Below are 18,756 nucleotides of genomic sequence, written 5' to 3'. Positions count from 1 at the left end.
TGCCCCGTGTCTCTTTCCCCCTCCCGCCCACCCCCGCTCTTGCCCCGTGTCTCTTTCCCCCTCCCGCCCACCCCCGCTCTTGCCCCGTGGCTCTTTCCCCCTCACGCCCACCCCCGCTCTTGCCCCGTGTCTTTCTCCCTCATGCCCACCTCTGCTCTTGCCCCGTGTCTTTCTCCCTCCCGCCCACCCCCGCTCTTGCCCCGTGTCTTTCTCCCTCCCGCCCACCCCCGCTCTTGCCCCGTGTCTTTCTCCCTCCCGCCCACCCCCGCTCTTGCCCCGTGTCTTTCCCCCTCCCTCCCACCGCCGCTCTTGACCCGTTTCTTTCCCCCTCTTCCCTCCCCCGCTCATGCCCCGTGTGTCTTTCATCCTCCCGCCCACCCCCTCTCATGCCCCGTGTGTCTTTCGACCTCCCGCCCACCCCCCGCTCATGCCCCGTGTGTCTTTCACCCTCCAGCCCACCCCCCGCTCATGCCCCGTGTGTCTTTCACCCTCCCGCCCACCACCCGCTTATGCCCTGTGTGTCTTTCACCCTCCCGCCCACCCCCCGCTCATGCCCTGTGTGTCTTTCACCCTCCCGCCCACCCCCCGCTCATGCCTCGTGTGTCTTTCACCCTCCCGTCCACCCCCCGCTCATGCCCCGTGTGTCTCTCTCCCTCCTGCCCACCCCCGCTCTTGCCCCGTGTTTTTCCCCCTCCCTCCCACCCCCGCTCTTGCCCGGTGTCTTTCCCCTCCCTCTCTCCCCCGCTCATGCCCCGTGTCTTTCTCCCTCCCGCCCACCCCCAGCTCATGCCCCGTGTCTTTCTCCCTCCCGCCCAGCCCCCGCTCATGCCCCGTGTGTTTCTCTCCCTCCAGCCCAACCCCCGCTCATGCCCCGTGTGTCTCTCTCCCTCCCGCCCAAACCCCTGTTCTCTCCACACCCCGCTCATGCCCCGTGGCTGTCTCCTGTTGCCCCCCACCCCTCCCGCTCATGCCCCGTGTCTGTCTCCTGTTCCCCTCACACGCTCATGCTCCGTGTCTGTCTCCTGTTCCCCCCACCCCCTGCTCATGCCTCGTGTCTGTCTCCTGTTGCCCTCACCCACCCGCTCCTGCCCCGTGTCTGTCTCCTGTTGCCCCCCACCCCCCGCTCCTGCCCTGTGTCTCCTCCTGTTGCCCCCCACCCCCCGCTCATGCCCCGTGTCTGTCTCTTTTGTTCCCCCCACCCCCCACTCATGCCCTGTGTCTGTCTCCTGTTCCCCCCACCCCCCGCTCATGCCCCATGTCTGTCTCCTGTTGCCCCCCTGCTCATGCCCCATGTCTGTCTCCTGTTCCCCCCACCCGCTCATGTCCCGTGTCTCTCTCCTGTTGCCCCCATCCCCAGCTCATGCCCTGTGTCTGTCTCCTGTACCCCCCCACCCCCCGCTCATGCCCTGTGTCTCTCTCTTCTGTTTCCCCCCACCCCCTGCTCATGCCCCGTGTCTGTCTCCTGTACACCCCCCACCCCCTGCTCATGCCCCGTGTCTGTCTCCTGTACCCCCCCACCCCCTGCTCATGCCCCGTGTCTGTCTCCTGTACCCCCCACCCCCAGCTCATGCCCCGTGTCTCTCTCCTGTACCCCCCACCCCCGCTCATGCCCCGTGTCTGTCTCCTGTTCCCCCCACCCCCCGCTCATGCCCCATGTCTGTCTCCTCTTGCTCCCACCCATGCCCCGTGTCTGTCTCCTGTACCCCCCACTCTGCGCTCATGCCCGTGTCTCTCTCCTGTTGCCCCCCACACCCCTGCTCATGCCCTGTGTCTGTCTCCTATTGCCCCCCACCCCCTCGCTCATGCCCCGTGTCTGTCTCCTGTTCTCCCCACCCCCGCTCATGCTCCGTGTCTGTCTCCTGTTGCCCCCCGCTCATGCCCTGTGTCTGTCTCCTGTTGCCCCCCGCTCATGCCCCGTGTCTGTCTCCTGTTGCCCCCACCCCCCGCTCATGCCCTGTGTCTGTCTCCTGTTGCCCCCCACCCCCTGCTCATGCCCCGTGTCTGTCTATGTTTTTCCCCCGCTCATGCCCCATGTCTGTCTCCTGTTCCCCCCACCCCCCGCTCATGCCCCGTGTCTCTCTCCTGTTGCCCCCCACCCCCTGCTCATGCCCCGTGTCTGTCTCCTGTACCACCCCACCCCCGCTCATGCCCCATGTGTCTTTCCCCCTCCCGCCCACCCCCACTCTTGCCCCATGTCTCTTTCCCCCCCGCCCACCCCCGCTCTTGCCCCGTGTCTCTTTCCCCCTCCCGCCCACCCCGCTCTTGCCCCGTGTCTCTTTCCCCCTCCCGCCCACCCCCGCTCTTGCCCCGTGGCTCTTTCCCCGTGTCTTTCTCCCTCCCGCCCACCTCCGCTCTTGCCCCGTGTCTTTCTCCCTCCCGCCCACCCCCGCTCTTGCCCTGTGTCTTTCTCCCTCCTGCCACCCCCGCTCTTGCCCCGTGTCTTTCTCCCTCCCGCCCACCCCGCTCTTGCCCCGTGTCTTTCCCCTCCCTCCCACCCCCGCTCTTGCCCCGTTTCTTTCCCCCTCCCTCCCTCCCCCGCTCATGCCCCGTGTGTCTTTCATCCTCCCGCCCACCCCCGCTCATGCCCCGTGTGTCTTTCGACCTCCCGCTCATGCCCCGTGTGTCTTTCACCCTCCAGCCCCACCCCCCGCTCATGCCCCGTGTGTCTTTCACCCTCCCGCCCACCACCCGCTCATGCCCCGTGTGTCTTTCACCCTCCCGCCCACCCCCCGCTCATGCCCTGTGTGTCTTTCAACCCTCCCGCCCACCCCCCCGCTCATGCCTCGTGTGTCTTTCACCCTCCCGTCCACCCCCCGCTCATGCCCCGTGTGTCTCTCTCCCTCCTGCCCACCCCCCGCTCATGCCCCGTGTGTCTCTCTCCCTCCCACCCACCCCGCCCACGCCCGGTGTGTCTCTCTCCCCTTCCCCCACCCCCCGCTCATGCCCCGTGTCTGTCTTCTGTTCCCCCCGCTCATGCCAAGTGTCTGTCTTCTGTTCTCTCCACACCCCGCTCATGCCCCATGTCTATGTCCTGTTCCCCCCACCCCTCGCTCATGCCCCGTGTCTATCTCCTGTGCCCTCACCCCTCCCGCTCATGCCCCGTGTCTGTCTCCTGTTGCCCCCCACCCCCGCTCCTGCCCTGTGTCTCTCTCCTGTTGCCCCCCACCCCCGCTCATGCTCGTGTCTGTCTCCTGTAACACCCCCACCCCCCGCTCATGCCCCATGTCTGTCTCCTGTTGCCTCCTGCTCATGCCCTGTGTCTGTCTCCTGTTCCCCCCACCCGCTCATGTCCTGTGTCTCTCTCCTGTTGCCCCCCTCTCATTCCCCGTGTCTGTCTCCTGTAGCCCCACCCCCCGCTCATGCCCTGTGTCTCTCTTCTGTTGCCCCGCACCCCCCGCTCCTGCCCTGTGTCTCTCTCCTGTTGCCCCCACCCCCCGCTCATGCTCGTGTCTGTCTCCTGTAACCCCCCACCCCCCGCTCATGCCCCATGTCTGTCTCCTGTTGCCTCCTGCTCATGCCTGTGTCTGTCTCCTGTTCCCCCCACCCCCCACTCATGCCCCGTGTCTCTCTCCTGTTGCCCCCCACCCCCCGCTCATGCCCTGTCCTGTGTCTGTCTCCTGTACCCCCCACCCCCGCTCATGCCCCGTATCTGTCTCCTGTTCCCCCATCCCCCGCTCATGCCCGTGTCTGTCTCCTGTTCTCCCACCCCCCGCTCATGCCCCGTGTCTGTCTCCTGTTCCCCCCACCCCCCGCTCATGTCCCGTGTCTCTCTACTGTTGCCGCCCACCGCCCGCTCATCCCCTGTGTCTTTCTCCTGTTGCCCCCCACCCCCCGCTCATGCCCTGTGTCTGTCTCCTGTTCCCCCACCACCCGCTCATGCCCTGTGTCTGTCTCCTGTTGCCCCCCCCGCTCATGCCCCGTGTCTGTCTCCGGTTCCCCACACCCGCTCATGTCCCGTGTCTCTCTCCTGTTGCCCCCCTCCCCCCGCACATGCCCCGTGTCTGTCTCCTGTTGCCCCCCACCCCCCTCTCATGCCATGTGTGTGTCTCCTGTTCTCCCCACCCCCGCTCATGCTCCGTGTCTGTCTCCTGTTCCCCCCACCCCCTGCTCATGCCCGGTGTCTGTCTCCTGTTGCCCTCACCCCCCGCTCCTGCCCCGTGTCTGTCTCCTGTTGCCCCCCACCCCCCGCTCCTGCCCTGTGTCTCTCTCCTGTTGCCCCCCACCCCCCGCTCATGCTCGTGTCTGTCTCCTGTAACCCCCCACCCCCCGCTCATGCCCCATGTCTGTCTCCTGTTGCCTCCTGCTCATGCCCTGTGTCTGTCTCCTGTTCCCCCACCCGCTCATGTCCTGTGTCTCTCTCCTGTTGCCCCCCTCTCATTCCCGTGTCTGTCTCCTGTAGCCCCCCACCCCCCGCTCATGCCCTGTGTCTCTCTTCTGTTGCCCCGCACCCCCTGTTCATGCCCCGTGTCTGTCTCCTGTACGCCCCCTACCCCCTGCTCATGCCCCGTGTCTGTCTCCTGTACCCCCATCCCCTGCTCATGCCCCGTGTCTGTCTCCTGTACCCCCCCACCCTCCGCTCATGCCTGTGTCTCTCTCCTGTACCCCCCACCCCCGCTCATGCCCCGTGTCTGTCTCCTGTTCGCCCCACCCCCCGCTCATGCCCCATGTCTGTCTCCTCTTGGCTCCCACCCATGCCCCGTGTCTGTCTCCTGTACCCCCACACCGCGCTCATGCCCGTGTCTCTCTCCTGTTGCCCCCCACACCCCGCTCATGCCCGTGTCTGTCTCCTGTTGCCCCCCACCCCCCTCTCCATGCCCCGTGTCTGTCTCCTGTTCCCCCACCGCCTGCTCATGCCCTGTGTCTGTCTCCTGTTGCCCCCCCCGCTCATGCCCCGTGTCTGTATCCGGTTCCCCACACCCGCTCATGTCCCGTGTCTCTCTCCTGTTGCCCCCCACCCCCACGCACATGCCCCGTGTCTGTCTCCTGTTGCCCCCCACCCCCTCTTATGCCATGTGTCTGTCTCCAGTTCTCCCCACCCCCGCTCATGCTCCGTGTCTGTCTCCTGTTCCCCCCACCCCCTGCTCATGCCCCGTGTCTGTCTCCTGTAGCCCTCACGCCCCGCTCCTGCCCCGTGTCTGTCTCCTGTTGCCCCCCACCCCCCGCTCCTGCCCTGTGTCTCTCTCCTGTTGCCCCCCACCCCCGCTCATGCTCGTGTCTGTCTCCTGTACCCCCCCACCCCCTGCTCATGCCCCATGTCTGTCTCCTGTTGCCCCCCTGCTCATGCCCCTGTGTCTGTCTCCTGTTCCCCCCACCCGCTCATGTCCTGTGTCTCTCTCCTGTTGCCCCCTCTCATTCCCCGTGTCTGTCTCCTGTAGCCCCCCACCCCCGCTCCTACCCTGTGTCTCTTTTCTGTTGCCCCGCACCCCTGTTCATGCCCCATGTCTGTCTCCTGTACACCCCCTACCCCCTGCTCATGCCCCGTGTCTGTCTCCTGTACCCCCCCATCCCCTGCTCATGCCCCGTGTCTGTCTCCTGTACCCCCCACCCTCCGCTCATGCCTGTGTCTCTCTCCTGTACCCCCCACCCCCCGCTCATGCCCCGTGTCTGTCTCCTGTTCGCCCCACCCCCCGCTCATGCCCCATGTCTGTCTCCTCTTGCTCCCCACCCATGCCCCGTGTCTGTCTCCTGTACCCCCCACACCGCGCTCATGCCCGTGTCTCTCTCCTGTTGCCCCCCACACCCCCGCTCATGCCCCGTGTCTGTCTCCTGTTGCCCCCCACCCCCTCTCATGCCCCGTGTCTGTCTCCTGTTCTCCCCACCCCCCGCTCATGCTCCGTGTCTGTCTCCTGTTCCCCCCACCCCCTGCTCATGCCCCGTGTCTGTCTCCTGTTGCCCTCACCCCCCGCTCCTGTCCCGTGTTTGTCTCCTGTTGACCCCACCCCCCGCTCCTGCCCTGTGTCTCCTCCTGTTGCCCCCGCTCATGCCCCGTGTCTGTCTCTTTTGTTCCCCCCACCCCCCGCTCATGCCCTGTGTCTGTCTCCTATTCCCCCCCACCCGCTCATGCCCCATGTCTGTCTCCTGTTGCCCCCCTGCTCATGCCCCGTGTCTGTCTCCTGTTCCCCCACCCGCTCATGTCCCGTGTCTCTCTCCTGTTGCCCCCCATCCCCCGCTCATGCCCCGTGTCTCTCTCCTGTACCCCCCACCCCCCGCTCATGCCCCGTGTCTGTCTCCTGTTCGCCCCACCCCAAGCTCATGCCCCATGTCTGTCTCCTCTTGCTCCCACCCATGCCCCGTGTCTGTCTCCTGTACCCCCCACACCGCGCTCATGCCCGTATCTCTCTCCTGTTGCCCCCCACACCCCCGCTCATGCCCCGTGTCTGTCTCCTGTTGCCCCCCACCCCCCTCTCATGCCCCGTGTCTCTCTCCTGTTCCCCCCACCGCCTGCTCATGCCCTGTGTCTGTCTCCTGTTGCCCCCCGCTCATGCCCCGTGTCTGTATCCGGTTCCCCACACCCGCTCATGTCCCGTGTATCTCTCCTGTTGCCCCCCACCCCACGCACATGCCCCGTGTCTGTCTCCTGTTGCCCCCCACCCCCCTCTTATGCCATGTGTCTGTCTCCTGTTCTCCCCACCCCCGCTCATGCTCCGTGTCTGTCTCCTGTTCCCCCCACCCCCTGCTCATGCCCCGTGTCTGTCTCCTGTTGCCCTCACGCCCCGCTCCTGCCCCGTGTCTGTCTCCTGTTGCCCCCCACCCCCCGCTCCTGCCCTGTGTCTCTCTCCTGTTGCCCCCCACCGCCGCTCATGCTCGTGTCTGTCTCCTGTACCCCCCCCCACCCCCTGCTCATGCCCCATGTCTGTCTCCTGTTGCCCCCCTGCTCATGCCCTGTGTCTGTCTCCTGTTCCCCCCACCCGCTCATGTCCTGTGTCTCTCTCCTGTTGCCCCCCTCTCATTCCCCGTGTCTGTCTCCTGTAGCCCCCCACCCCCCGCTCATGCCCTGTGTCTCTCTTCTGTTGCCCCGCACCCCCTGTTCATGCCCCGTGTCTGTCTCCTGTACGCCCCCTACCCCCTGCTCATGCCCCGTGTCTGTCTCCTGTACCCCCCCATCCCCTGCTCATGCCCCGTGTCTGTCTCCTGTACCCCCCACCCTCCGCTCATGCCTGTGTCTCTCTCCTGTACCCCCCATCCCCACTCATGCCCCGTGTCTGTCTCCTCTTGCTCCCACCCATGCCCCGTGTCTGTCTCCTGTACCCCCCACACCGCGCTCATGCCCGTGTCTCTCTCCTGTTGCCCCCCACCCCCCGCTCATGCCCCATGTCTGTATCCTCTTGCTCCCACCCATGCCCCGTGTCTGTCTCCTGTACCCCCCACACCGCGCTCATGCCCGTGTCTCTCTCCTGTTGCCCCCCACACCCCCGCTCATGCCCCGTGTCTGTCTCCTGTTGCCCCCCACCACCCTCTCATGCCCCGTGTCTGTCTCCTGTTCTCCCCACCCCCCGCTCATGCCCTGTGTCTGTCTCCTGTTGCCCCCCCCGCTCATGCCCCGTGTATGTATCCGGTTCCCCACACCCGCTCATGTCCCGTGTCTCTCTCCTGTTGCCCCCCACCCCACGCACATGCCCCGTGTCTGTCTCCTGTTGCCCCCCACCCCCCTCTTATGCCATGTGTCTGTCTCCTGTTCTCCCCACCCCCGCTCATGCTCCGTGTCTGTCTCCTGTTCCCCCCACCCCCTGCTCATGCCCCGTGTCTGTCTCCTGTTGCCCTCACGCCCCGCTCCTGCCCCGTGTCTGTCTCCTGTTGCCCCCACCCCCCGCTCCTGCCCTGTGTCTCTCTCCTGTTGCCCCCCACCCCCGCTCATGCTCGTGTCTGTCTCCTGTACCCCCCACCCCCTGCTCATGCCCCATGTCTGTCTCCTGTTGCCCCCCTGCTCATGCCCTGTGTCTGTCTCCTGTTCCCCCCACCCGCTCATGTCCTGTGTCTCTCTCCTGTTGCCCCCCTCTCATTCCCCGTGTCTGTCTCCTGTAGCCCCCCACCCCCCGCTCCTGCCCTGTGTCTCTCTTCTGTTGCCCCGCACCCCCTGTTCATGCCCCGTGTCTGTCTCCTGTACACCCCCTACCCCCTGCTCATGCCCCGTGTCTATCTCCTGTACCCCCCCATCCCCTGCTCATGCCCCGTGTCTGTCTCCTGTACCCCCCCACCCTCCGCTCATGCCTGTGTCTCTCTCCTGTACCCCCCACCCCCCGCTCATGCCCCGTGTCTGTCTCCTGTTCGCCCCACCCCCCGCTCATGCCCCATGTCTGTCTCCTCTTGCTCCCACCCATGCCCCGTGTCTGTCTCCTGTACCCCCCACACCGCGCTCATGCCCGTGTCTCTCTCCTGTTGCCCCCCACACCCCCGCTCATGCCCCGTGTCTGTCTCCTGTTGCCCCCCACCCCCCTCTCATGCCCCGTGTCTGTCTCCTGTTCTCCCCACCCCCGCTCATGCTCCGTGTCTGTCTCCTGTTCCCCCCACCCCCTGCTCATGCCCCGTGTCTGTCTCCTGTTGCCCTCACCCCCCGCTCCTGTCCCGTGTTTGTCTCCTGTTGACCCCACCCCCCGCTCCTGCCCTGTGTCTCCTCCTGTTGCCCCCCGCTCATGCCCCGTGTCTGTCTCTTTTGTTCCCCCCACCCCCCGCTCATGCCCTGTGTCTGTCTCCTATTCCCCCCCACCCGCTCATGCCCCATGTCTGTCTCCTGTTGCCCCCCCTGCTCATGCCCCGTGTCTGTCTCCTGTTCCCCCACCCGCTCATGTCCCGTGTCTCTCTCCTGTTGCCCCCCATCCCCCGCTCATGCCCCGTGTCTCTCTCCTGTACCCCCCACCCCCCGCTCATGCCCCGTGTCTGTCTCCTGTTCGCCCCACCCCCCGCTCATGCCCCATGTCTGTCTCCTCTTGCTCCCACCCATGCCCCGTGTCTGTCTCCTGTACCCCCCACACCGCGCTCATGCCCGTGTCTCTCTCCTGTTGCCCCCCACACCCCCGCTCATGCCCCGTGTCTGTCTCCTGTTGCCCCCCACCCCCTCTCATGCCCCGTGTCTGTCTCCTGTTCCCCCCACCGCCTGCTCATGCCCTGTGTCTGTCTCCTGTTGCCCCCCCGCTCATGCCCCGTGTCTGTATCCGGTTCCCCACACCCGCTCATGTCCCGTGTCTCTCTCCTGTTGCCCCCCACCCCACGCACATGCCCCGTGTCTGTCTCCTGTTGCCCCCCACCCCCCTCTTATACCATGTGTCTGTCTCCTGTTCTCCCCACCCCCGCTCATGCTTCGTGTCTGTCTCCTGTTCCCCCCACCCCCTGCTCATGCCCCGTGTCTGTCTCCTGTTGCCCTCACGCCCCGCTTCTGCCCCGTGTCTGTCTCCTGTTGCCCCCCACCCCCCGCTCCTGCCCTGTGTCTCTCTCCTGTTGCCCCCCACCCCCGCTCATGCTCGTGTCTGTCTCCTGTACCCCCCCACCCCCTGCTCATGCCCCATGTCTGTCTCCTGTTGCCCCCCTGCTCATGCCCTGTGTCTGTCTCCTGTTCCCCCCACCCGCTCATGTCCTGTGTCTCTCTCCTGTTGCCCCCTCTCATTCCCCGTGTCTGTCTCCTGTAGCCCCCCACCCCCCGCTCATGCCCTGTGTCTCTCTTCTGTTGCCCCGCACCCCCTGTTCATGCCCCGTGTCTGTCTCCTGTACACCCCCTACCCCCTGCTCATGCCCCGTGTCTGTCTCCTGTACCCCCCCATCCCCTGCTCATGCCCCGTGTCTGTCTCCTGTACCCCCCCACCCTCCGCTCATGCCTGTGTCTCTCTCCTGTACCCCCCACCCCCCGCTCATGCCCCGTGTCTGTCTCCTGTTCGCCCCACCCCCCGCTCATGCCCCATGTCTGTCTCCTCTTGCTCCCACCCATGCCCCGTGTCTGTCTCCTGTACCCCCCACACCGCGCTCATGCCCGTGTCTCTCTCCTGTTGCCCCCCACACCCCCGCTCATGCCCCGTGTCTGTCTCCTGTTGCCCCCCACCCCCCTCTCATGCCCCGTGTCTGTCTCCTGTTCTCCCCACCCCCCGCTCATGCTCCGTGTCTGTCTCCTGTTCCCCCCACCCCCTGCTCATGCCCCATGTCTGTCTCCTGTTGCCCTCACCCCCCGCTCCTGTCCCGTGTTTGTCTCCTGTTGACCCCACCCCCCGCTCCTGCCCTGTGTCTCCTCCTGTTGCCCCCCGCTCATGCCCCATGTCTGTCTCTTTTGTTCCCCCCACCCCCCGCTCATGCCCTGTGTCTGTCTCCTATTCCCCCCACCCGCTCATGCCCCATGTCTGTCACCTGTTGCCCCCCCTGCTCATGCCCCGTGTCTGTCTCCTGTTCCACCACCCGCTCATGTCCCGTGTCTCTCTCCTGTTGCCCCCCATCCCCCGCTCATGCCCCGTGTCTGTCTCCTGTACCCTCCCACCTCCTGCTCATGCCCTGTGTCTCTCTTCTGTTTCCCCCCACCCCCTGCTCATGCCCTGTGTCTGTCTCCTGTACGCCCCCCACCCCCTGCTCATGCCCCGTGTCTGTCTCCTGTACCCCCCCACCCCCTGCTCATGCCCCGTGTCTGTCTCCTGTACCCCCCCACCCCCCGCTCATGCCCCGTGTCTCTCTCCTGTACCCCCCACCCCCCGCTCATGCCCCGTGTCTGTCTCCTGTTCCCCCACCCCCCGCTCATGCCCCATGTCTGTCTCCTCTTGCTCCCACCCATGCCCCGTGTCTGTCTCCTGTACCCCCCCACTCCGTGCTCATGCCCGTGTCTATCTCCTGTTGCCCCCACACCCCTGCTCATGCCCTGTGTCTGTCTCCTGTTGCCCCCCACCCCCTCGCTCATGCCCCGTGTCTGTCTCCTGTTGCCCCCCACCCCCCACTCATGCCCCGTGCCTGTCTCCTGTTGCCCCCCACCCCCCGCTCATGCCCTGTGTCTGTCTCCTGTTCTCCCCACCCCCCGCTCATGCTCCGTGTCTGTCTATGTTTTTCCCCCGCTCATGCCCTGTGTCTGTCTCCTGTTCCCCCACCCCCCGCTCATGCCCCGTGTCTGTCTCCTGTTGCCCCCCACCCCCCGCTCATGTCCTGTGTCTGTCGTCTGTCTCCTGTTGCCCCCCACCCCCTGCTCATGCCCCGTGTCTGTCTATGTTTTTCCCCCGCTCATGCCCTGTGTCTGTCTCCTGTTCCCCCACCCCCCGCTCATGCCCCGTGTCTCTCTCCTGTTTCCCCCCACCCCCTGCTCATGCCCCGTGTCTGTCTCCTGTACCACCCCACCCCCGCTCATGCCCCATGTGTCTTTCCCCCTCCCGCCCACCCCCACTCTTGCCCCGTGTCTCTTTCCCCCTCCCGCCCACCCCCGCTCTTGCCCCGTGTCTCTTTCCCCCTCCCACCCACCCCCGTTCTTGCCCCGTGTCTCTTTCCCCCTCCCGCCCACCCCCGCTCTTGCCCTGTGGCTCTTTCCCTCTCCCGCCCACTCCCGCTCTTGCCCCGTGTCTTTCTCCCTCCCGCCCACCCCCGCTCTTGCCCCGTGTCTTTCTCCCTCCCGCCCACACCCGCTCTTGCCCTGTGTCTTTCTCCCTCCCGCCCACCCCCGCTCTTGCCCCGTGTCTTTCTCCCTCCCGCCCACCCCCGCTCTTGCCCCGTGTCTTTCCCCCTCCCTCCCACCCCCGCTCTTGCCCCGTGTCTTTCCCCCTCCCTCCCTCCCCCGCTCATGCCCCGTGTATTTCTCCCTCCCGCCCACCCCCGCTCTTGCCCCGTGTCTCTTTCCCCCTCCCGCCCACCCCCGCTCTTGCCCCGTAGCTCTTTCCCCCTCCCGCCCACCCCCGCTCTTGCCCCGTGTCTTTCTCCCTTCCGCCCACCCCCGCTCTTGCCCCGTGTCTTTCTCCCTCCCGCCCACCCCCGCTCTTGCCCTGTGCCTTTCTCCCTCCCGCCCACCCCCGCTCTTGCCCCGTGTCTTTCTCCCTCCCGCCCACCCCCGCTCTTGCCCCGTGTCTTTCCCCCTCCCTTCCACCCCCGCTCTTGCCCGGTGTCTTTCCCCCTCCCTGTCTCCCCCGCTCATGCCCCGTGTCTTTCTCCCTCCCGCCCACCCCCAGCTCATGCCCCTTGTCTTTCTCCCTCCCGCCCACCCCCCGCTCATGCCCCGTGTGTCTCTCTCCCTCCCGCCCAACCCCCGCTCATGCCCCGTGTGTCTCTCTCCCTCCCGCCCACACCCCTGTTCTCTCCACACCCCGCTCATGCCCCGTGGCTGTCTCCTGTTGCCCCCCACCCATCCCGCTCATGCCCCGTGTCTGTCTCCTTTTCCCCTCACACTCTCATGCCCCGTGTCTCTCTCTTGTTGCCCCCCACTCCGCGCTCATGCCCGTGTCTATCTCCTGTTGCCCCCCACACCCCTGCTCATGCCCTGTGTCTGTCTCCTGTTGCCCCCCACCCCCTCGCTCATGCCCCGTGTCTGTCTCCTGTTGCCCCCCACCCCCCACTCATGCCCCGTGTCTGTCTCCTGTTGCCCCCCACCCCCCGCTCATGCCCCGTGTCTGTCTCCTGTTCTCCCCACCCCCCGCTCATGCTCCGTGTCTGTCTCCTGTTGCCCCCCGCTCATGCCCCGTGTCTGTCTCCTGTTGCCCCCCGCTCATGCCCCGTGTCTGTCTCCTGTTGCCCCGCACCCCCCGCTCATGCCCTGTGTCTGTCTCCTGTTGCCCCCCCCTGCTCATGCCCCGTGTCTGTCTATGTTTTTCCCCCGCTCATTCCCCGTGTCTGTCTCCTGTTCCCCCACCCCCCGCTCATGCCCCGTGTCTCTCTCCTGTTGCCCCCCACCCCCTGCTCATGCCCCGTGTCTGTCTCCTGTACCACCCCACCCCCGCTCATGCCCCATGTGTCTTTCCCCCTCCCGCCCACCCCCACTCTTGCCCCGTGTCTCTTTCCCCCTCCCGCCCACCCCCGCTCTTGCCCCGTGTCTCTTTCCCCCTCCCACCCACCCCCGCTCTTGCCCCGTGTCTCTTTCCCCCTCCCGCCCACCCCCGCTCTTACCCCGTGGCTCTTTCCCCCTCCCGCCCACCCCCGCTCTTGGCCCGTGTCTTTCTCCCTCCCGCCCACCCCCGCTCTTGCCCCGTGTCTTTCTCGCTCCCGCCCACAACCGCTCTTGCCCTGTGTCTTTCTCCCTCCCGCCCACCCCCGCTCTTGCCCCTTGTCTTTCTCCCTCCCGCCCACCCCCGCTCTTGCCCCGTGTCTTTCTCCCTCCCGCCCACCCCCGCTCTTGCCCCGTGTCTTTCCCCCTCCCTCCCACCCCCGCTCTTGCCCCGTGTCTTTCCCCCTCCCTCCCTCCCCCGCTCATGCCCTGTGTATTTCCCCCTCCCGCCCACCCCCGCTCTTGCCCTGTGTCTCTTTCCCCCTCCCGCCCACCCCCGCTCTTGCCCCGTATCTCTTTCCCCCTCCCGCCCACCCCCGCTCTTGCCCCGTGTCTTTCTATCTCCCGCCCACCCCCGCTCTTGCCCCGTGTCTTTCTCCCTCCCGCCCACCCCCGCTCTTGCCCTGTGCCTTTCTCCCTCCCGCCCACCCCCGCTATTGCCCCGTGTCTTTCTCCCTCCCGCCCACCCCTGCTCTTGCCCCGTGTCTTTCCCCCTCCCTCCCACCCCCGCTCTTGCCCGGTGTCTTTCCCCCTCCCTCTCTCCCCCGCTCATGCCCCGTGTCTTTCTCCCTCCCGCCCACCCCCAGCTCATGCCCCGTGTCTTTCTCCCTCCCGCCCACCCCCCGCTCATGCCCTGTGTGTCTCTCTCCCTCCCGCCCACACCCCTGTTCTCTCTACACCCCGCTCATGCCCCGTGGCTGTCTCCTGTTGCCCCCCACCCCTCCCGCTCATGCCCCGTGTCTGTCTCCTGTTCCCCTCACACGCTCATGCCCCGTGTCTCTCTCTTGTTGCCCCCCACCCCCGCGCTCATGCCCCGTGTTTGTCTCCTGTTCTCCCCACCCCCCGCTCATGCTCCGTGTCTGTCTCCTGTTCCCCCCACCCCCTGCTCATGCCTCGTGTCTGTCTCCTGTTGCCCTCACCCCCGCTCCTGCCCTGTGTCTGTCTCCTATTCCCCCCACCACCCGCTCATGCCCCATGTCTGTCTCCTGTTGCCCCCCCTGCTCATGCCCCGTGTCTGTCTCCTGTTCCCCCACCCGCTCATGTCCCGTGTCTCTCTCCTGTTGCCCCCCATCCCCCGCTCATGCCCCGTGTCTGTCTCCTGTACCCCCCAACCTCCTGCTCATGCCCTGTGTCTCTCTTCTGTTTCCCCCCACCCCCTGCTCATGCCCTGTGTCTGTCTCCTGTACGCCCCCCACCCCCTGCTCATGCCCCGTGTCTGTCTCCTGTACCCCCCCACCCCCTGCTCATGCCCCGTGTCTGTCTCCTGTACCACCCCACCCCCCGCTCATGCCCCGTGTCTCTCTCCTGTACCCCCCACCCCCCGCTCATACCCCGTGTCTGTCTCCTGTTCCCCCACCCCCCGCTCATGCCCCATGTCTGTCTCCTCTTGCTCCCACCCATGCCCTGTGTCTGTCTCCTGTAGCCCCCCTCTCCGCGCTCATGCCCGTGTCTCTCTCCTGTTGCCCCCCACACCCCTGCTCATGCCCTGTGTCTGTCTCCTGTTGCCCCCCACCCCCTCGCTCATGCCCCGTGTCTGTCTCCTGTTGCCCCCCACCCCCCACTCATGCCCCGTGTCTGTCTCCTGTTGCCCCCCGCCCCCCGCTCATGCCCCGTGTCTGTCTCCTGTTCTCCCCACCCCCCGCTCATGCTCCGTGTCTGTCTCCTGTTGCCCCCCGCTCATGCCCCGTGTCTGTCTCCTGTTGCCCCCCGCTCATGCCCCGTGTCTGTCTCCTGTTGCCCCCCACCCCCGCTCATGCCCTGTGTCTGTCTCCTGTTGCCCCCCACCCCCTGCTCATGCCCCGTGTCTGTCTATGTTTTTCCCCCGCTCATGCCCCGTGTCTGTCTCCTGTTCCCCCCACCCCCCGCTCATGCCCCGTGTCTCTCTCCTGTTGCCCCCCACCCCCTGCTCATGCCCGGTGTCTGTCTCCTGTACCACCCTACCCCTGCTCATGCCCCATGTGTCTTTCCCCCTCCCGCCCACCCCCACTCTTGCCCCGTGTCTCTTTCCCCCTCCCGCCCACCCCCGCTCTTGCCCCGTGTCTCTTTCCCCCTCCCACCCACCCCCGCTCTTGCCCCGTGTCTCTTTCCCCCTCCCGCCCACCCCGCTCTTGCCCCGTGGCTCTTTCCCCCTCCCGCCCACCCCCGCTCTTGCCCCATGTCTTTCTCCCTCCCACCCACCCCCGCTCTTGCCCCGTGTCTTTCTCCCTCCCGCCCACACCCGCTCTTGCCCTGTGTCTTTCTCCCTCCCGCCCACCCCCGCTCTTGCCCCGTGTCTTTCTCCCTCCCGCCCACCCCCGCTCTTGCCCCGTGTCTTTCCCCCTCCCTTCCACCCCTGCTCTTGCCCCGTGTCTTTCCCCCTCCCTCCCTCCTCCACTCATGCCCCGTGTATTTCTCCCTCCCGCCCACCCCCGCTCTTGCCCCGTGTCTCTTTCCCCCTCCCGCCCACCCCCGCTCTTGCCCCGTAGCTCTTTCCCCCTCCCGCCCACCCCCGCTCTTGCCCCGTGTCTTTCTCCCTCCCGCCCACCCCCGCTCTTGCCCCGTGTCTTTCTCCCTCCCTCCCACCCCCGCTCTTACCCGGTGTCTTTCCCCCTCCCTCTCTCCCCCGCTCATGCCCCGTGTCTTTCTCCCTCCCGCCCACCCCCCGCTCATGCCCCGTGTGTCTCTCTCCCTCCCGCCCAACTCCCGCTCATGCCCCATGTGTCTCTCTCACTCCCACACCCCTGTTCTCTCCACACCCCGCTCATGCCCCGTGTCTGTCTCCTGTTCCCCTCACACGGTCATGCCCCGTGTCTCTCTCTTGTTGCCCCCCACCCCCCGCTCATGCCCCGTGTTTGTCTCCTGTTCTCCCCACCCCCCGCTCATGCTCCGTGTCTGTCTCCTGTTCCCCCCCACCCCCTGCTCATGCCTTGTGTCTGTCTCCTGTTGTCCCCCACCCCCCGCTCCTGCCCTGTGTCTCCTCCTGTTGCCCCCCACCCCCCGCTCATGCCCCGTGTCTGTCTCTTTTGTTCCCCCTACCCCCCACTCATGTCCCGTGTCTCTCTCCTGTTGCCCCCCATCCCCCGCTCATGCCCCGTGTCTGTCTCCTGTACCCCCCCACCCCTGCTCATGCCCTGTGTCTCTCTTCTGTTTCCCCCCACCCCCTGCTCATGCCCCGTGTCTGTCTCCTGTACGCCCCCCACCCCTGCTCATGCCCCGTGTCTGTCTCCTGTATCCCCCACCCCCTGCTCATGCCCCGTGTCTGTCTCCTGTACCCCCCCACCCCCCGCTCATGCCCCGTGTCTCTCTCCTGTACCCCCCACCCCCGCTCATGCCCTGTGTCTGTCTCCTGTTCCCCCCACCCCACGCTCATGCCCCATGTCTGTCTCCTCTTGCTCCCACCCATGCCCCGTGTCTGTCTCCTGTACCCCCCCACTCTGCGCTCATGCCCGTGTCTCTTTCTTGTTGCCCCCCACACCCCTGCTCATGCCCTGTGTCTGTCTCCTGTTGCCCCCCACCCCCTAGCTCATGCCCCGTGTCTGTCTCCTGTTGCCCCCCACCCCCCACTCATGCCCCGTGTCTGTCTCCTGTTGCCCCCCACCCCCCGCTCATGCCCCGTGTCTGTCTCCTGTTCTCCCCACCCCCCGCTCATGCTCCGTGTCTGTCTCCTGTTGCCCCCCGCTCATGCCCTGTGTCTGTCTCCTGTTGCCCCCCGCTCATGCCCCGTGTCTGTCTCCTGTTGCCCCCCACCCCCCGCTCATGCCCTGTATCTGTCTCCTGTTGCCCCCCACCCCCTGCTCATGCCCCGTGTCTGTCTATGTTTTTCCCCCGCTCATGCCCCATGTCTGTCTCCTGTTCCCCCCACCCCTGCTCATGCCCCGTGTCTCTCTCCTGTTGCCCCCCACCCCCTGCTCATGCCCCGTGTCTGTCTCCTGTACCACCCTACCCCCGCTCATGCCCCATGTGTCTTTCCCCCTCCCGTCCACCCCCACTCTTGCCCCATGTCTCTTTCCCCCTCCCGCCCACCCCCGCTCTTGCCCCGTGTCTCTTTCCCCCTCCCGCCCACCCCCGCTCTTGCCCCGTGTCTTTCTCCCTCCCGCCCACCCCCGCTCTTGCCCCGTGTCTTTCCCCCTCCCTTCCACCCCTGCTCTTGCCCCGTGTCTTTCCCCCTCCCTCCCTCCTCCACTCATGCCCCGTGTATTTCTCCCTCCCGCCCACCCCCGCTCTTGCCCCGTGTCTCTTTCCCCCTCCCGCCCACCCCCGCTCTTGCCCCGTAGCTCTTTCCCCCTCCCCCCCACCCCCGCTCTTGCCCCGTGTCTTTCTCCCTCCCGCCCACCCCCGCTCTTGCCCCGTGTCTTTCTCCCTCCCTCCCACCCCCGCTCTTACCCGGTGTCTTTCCCCCTCCCTCTCTCCCCCGCTCATGCCCCGTGTCTTTCTCCCTCCCGCCCACCCCCCGCTCATGCCCCGTGTGTCTCTCTCCCTCCCGCCCAACTCCCGCTCATGCCCCATGTGTCTCTCTCCCTCCCACACCCCTGTTCTCTCCACACCCCGCTCATGCCCCGTGTCTGTCTCCTGTTCCCCTCACACGCTCATGCCCCGTGTCTCTCTCTTGTTGCCCCCCACCCCCCGCTCATGCCCCGTGTTTGTCTCCTGTTCTCCCCACCCCCCGCTCATGCTCCGTGTCTGTCTCCTGTTCCCCCCCACCCCCTGCTCATGCCTTGTGTCTGTCTCCTGTTGTCCCCCACCCCCCGCTCCTGCCCTGTGTCTCCTCCTGTTGCCCCCCACCCCCCGCTCATGCCCCGTGTCTGTCTCTTTTGTTCCCCCTACCCCCCACTCATGTCCCGTGTCTCTCTCCTGTTGCCCCCCATCCCCCGCTCATGCCCCGTGTCTGTCTCCTGTACCCCCCCACCCCCGCTCATGCCCTGTGTCTCTCTTCTGTTTCCCCCCACCCCCTGCTCATGCCCCGTGTCTGTCTCCTGTACGCCCCCCACCCCTGCTCATGCCCCGTGTCTGTCTCCTGTATCCCCCACCCCCTGCTCATGCCCTGTGTCTGTCTCCTGTACCCCCCCACCCCCCGCTCATGCCCCGTGTCTCTCTCCTGTACCCCCCACCCCCGCTCATGCCCTGTGTCTGTCTCCTGTTCCCCCCACCCCCCGCTCATGCCCCATGTCTGTCTCCTCTTGCTCCCACCCATGCCCCGTGTCTGTCTCCTGTACCCCCCCACTCTGCGCTCATGCCCGTGTCTCTTTCTTGTTGCCCCCCACACCCCTGCTCATGCCCTGTGTCTGTCTCCTGTTGCCCCCCACCCCCTAGCTCATGCCCCGTGTCTGTCTCCTGTTGCCCCCCACCCCCCACTCATGCCCCGTGTCTGTCTCCTGTTGCCCCCCACCCCCCGCTCATGCCCCGTGTCTGTCTCCTGTTCTCCCCACCCCCCGCTCATGCTCCGTGTCTGTCTCCTGTTGCCCCCCGCTCATGCCCTGTGTCTGTCTCCTGTTGCCCCCCGCTCATGCCCCGTGTCTGTCTCCTGTTGCCCCCCACCCCCCGCTCATGCCCTGTATCTGTCTCCTGTTGCCCCCCACCCCCTGCTCATGCCCCGTGTCTGTCTATGTTTTTCCCCCGCTCATGCCCCATGTCTGTCTCCT

The sequence above is a fragment of the Ambystoma mexicanum genome, chromosome 4p, assembly GCF_040938575.1.
Source record: "Ambystoma mexicanum isolate Mex_15411 chromosome 4p, UKY_AmexF1_1, whole genome shotgun sequence".
Lineage (NCBI taxonomy): Eukaryota > Metazoa > Chordata > Amphibia > Caudata > Ambystomatidae > Ambystoma > Ambystoma mexicanum.
The sequence above is the reverse complement of the archived record's forward strand: the minus strand, read 5'-3'. Positions refer to the sequence as shown.